This window comes from Athene cunicularia (genome assembly GCF_003259725.1).
Source record: "Athene cunicularia isolate RWA chromosome 13 unlocalized genomic scaffold, athCun1 chr13_part1, whole genome shotgun sequence".
NCBI lineage: Eukaryota > Metazoa > Chordata > Aves > Strigiformes > Strigidae > Athene > Athene cunicularia.
Genome location: NW_020799117.1, coordinates 19,288,681 through 19,291,895, shown reverse-complemented (window position 1 = coordinate 19,291,895; position 3,215 = coordinate 19,288,681).

Below are 3,215 nucleotides of genomic sequence, written 5' to 3'. Positions count from 1 at the left end.
GTCTCGTGTCCCGCCGGTGTCGCTGCCCGCCAGCCCCGCGGGTGCGGGCCCGGGCCGGAGCTCCGGGAGTGGGACGGGACAGGGTGTTCTGGCCGCAAAAGAACACGTGTGTGCCCCGTGCCCGCGCTCTGGGAGCGGGTGCATGAAACCGCCATGTCGGCAGGCCGGAGCTTCTCAGTCACCTCTAGCGTGCGGCCCCGGGCACCTGCTGGGGCTTGGGCCCCGCTCAGTGCCGGGCGGTGGGCAGGAAGGCCTTGCCCGGGCTCGCAGGCGGATCACTTCGCAGGCTCGGGCCAGCCAGGCTGTTTGTATCTGCCCCGGACTTGCCCATCCCACCCCGGGGACTGAAGTGCTCGAGGCTGGTCGGAGCTGCTGTCTTGTTCCGCCTCCCGCTTCCCTTCCGAGCCCCAGAGGCAGCTTGGAAAAACCTCTGCCAGCCTGGGCCAGTGCTTCCTGCTCCTCCGGAGTTGCAAAAAGTAGCTCCTGCATGGGAGAGGCACGTCCTGCTTTTGACAGCTACTAGCAGCCTTCATCTTCCTCCTCGCTGCCTCTCCCAAGGTTGCCGGTGTTGAGAGGCGAGCACGCACAGCACTGGCATGAAAAACAAGTTAATAAACAAATGTAATGGTAAGTCCACAGGCAGTATCATGCTGGCTTGAACATAAAAGTAAATCAGCATTTAATTAGCGAGTCTGTCTCGGCCTGGGTCCACCCGTTGTTTTTAACATGCTTACGCCTAACAGGCTGCTCCCACACACACCCCGACCTGCTTTGGGTGCTGAAAGACAAGTTTACAGCTTCTCAACCTAAAATGGCTGTATTTTGGTTAGCAGGAGGATCTCCGCCATGCCCTTCTCTCTCTTTTGTGTTTAGAAATCACAAGGAGGGGGGGGATGCTCCCCAGGAGCAGGCAGAAGAGACGTGGGTGCTGGAGCAGCTCTTGCTCGGCGGGTTGCAGCAGCCCCGAGCTGCAGCTGGGGCGGAGAAGCAGTACTGCCCAGCCCGTTCCCTCTGTGCTTCAGCGACACACCCAGACAGGCTGTTCGCGGCAGCCTCGGGAATGTCAGAAAAAAAAACAGCCAAGCCAGCAGTCCTTGCTGCAACCTGGCCACGCTTTTCCGCAGCGCAGGGAGCGTGCGGGGCCATCCCGTCTCCCGCAGCGCTGCCGATGAGTACCGGGGAAGCAGGCGTATGGCTGGGCCTGTGCTGGTACTTTCCAGCCACCCTCGAAGCCCCCTGTATTGTCACCCCACTTGTGGCAGCTGTTGACACTCTGACTGGTTCGGTTTTGGCAGGAGCCGCGTGTCAGTGAAAGATGCAGCAGCAGCAGGAACTGTGCCCAACATGAGTGCTGGGAAAAAGGGAGAGGAAATATTTAAAGCAGTTAGACCAGTTGTTTGCCCTAAATGGGCCTCACGCCCACTTCCAGGACAGCAGGACCCGTAGGCAGTATCACAAGGATCTTTCCCTTCATGCCCAGGGAATGCTGCAGTGATCCTCCCACGAGGCTGATTATTTTACCTTATCCAGAGCTTCACTAGCTCCCTCAGCCCATGTTCCCCTTGTGCTCTCTCTGTCTGCAGTAGTGGTACCCCGAATACACCGCAGGAATTGGCAGGGCACGCCGGGGATGCTCAGCAGGGTACTGGTGACCCCAGGCTGAACCAACCTCCCTTTCCCACCAACTGCCAGTGGCCTGGGGACGCTGGGCATGACCCTCAGTGGAGGAGAGGGAATGGGGCAGCATCTCTCTGGTATCTGGGCAAGCTGGGGACCGAGGGATCAGCTCGGCTTGAGGGGAACCACATCCCCCCTCATTGTGGGTCTGCACATGTCCTCCGGCGCTGCAAATCCAGCAGCAGGCAGGGGCTGTGTGCATGTCCCTGCGGTGCTGCCGGCTGTGCTGTGCCAGGGCTGGAGCCAGCAGTGACTCAGCAGGCGCCCGCCGGGCTGCCCTGCCACCAGCCCAGGCTGCGGGGAGCTGGGTCTGGGGGCTCAGGGTGCACCCGGGCAGCCCCAGGCTGAGCGCTGGGACCCCCCCTCACATGGTGACCATAGGGTGGTTGCAGCACCCAAGCAGCAGCCCAAGGTGTTGGGGTGCAGCATGCCATTCAGGCAGCACGGAGAGCCGCGTCCCCCTGGTTCCCTGCAAAGCCAGGCTGTAGGGTTTTGGTGGTTTGAAATACACACACACACACACAAACACACACACACACTTGCACAAGGCCACCACACCAGCAAGTGCGCAGGTCTCTTCCACTCTCAGTGGGCACAAATGCCACCTGCAATCACAGCCCTGCTCAGCAGTGAAGGGTTAAGCGCAAGGCTAGCTATCAGGGAAGCTTTCCTCTCCTCCTTTTCCTTGCCAAGGTTTAAAATTAGTCCCTATATGAACCCAGATGACTTGGGCATCGGATTGCTCCAGGACTGGCAGCGTCGGGGAGCACCTGCCACTGCGGCTTCACTGCAAAAATCCCCCTGAAAGCTGGGGCTGAGCTCCGCCAGCAGCGGTCAGGGCCGGCAAGCTGCAGAGACCCTCATGCCATGCCCGGTGCCCTGGCTGCTTGCTTTGGGTCCCCCTGAAAAAGGCAAATAGTAGCCGTCCATCATTTGGCTCTTGTGAGTCCTGGAGGTGCTTGGTGCCCGGTTTGATTTCAAGCCTTGAGTTTGCTCCTCGCTGCTTGCGATTGGTTTTGGGGGAGCTGCTGCTTGGGGCAGGGTGGTTTTGGGGGAAGCCCTCAGGATGGGGACACACCGTCCCTGCAGCAAGGTGGGCAGAGGGGGAGTAGCCGTGGGAGAGATGGAGTGGCAGCCTGGGGCCCAGCCGTGCCCTCTGCACCGGGGATGGGATGTCCTGGAGGGGTCTGTGGGTCCCCCAGCTCCGGGGCAGCTCAGCCCACTGCAGCGGGGGTTACGGCCCGGGTACCCCTGTGGAGTGTGGGGATGCCCTGGCACCTTGCCTGCGGGTTTGGGGAGCAGTGGGGTGGGATGAGGGGGCAGGGGATGGTGCTGGCAGCCCCCGGGCAGACCCCTGCGGCCGGGGGCGGCGGTGGCAGCCCTGCAATGCGCTTGGCATCACCTCCCCCCGGCTGGCGCTTGCTGACGTCCATGTGATCGAGGGGCTGCTCCGTCCCGCTGCTGGGTCCAGCCGCCGTGACAGCGAGGGAGCTAGAAGGTCGAGCCGGCGTCCCCGGTGGAGCGTCCCCAGCTCTGAG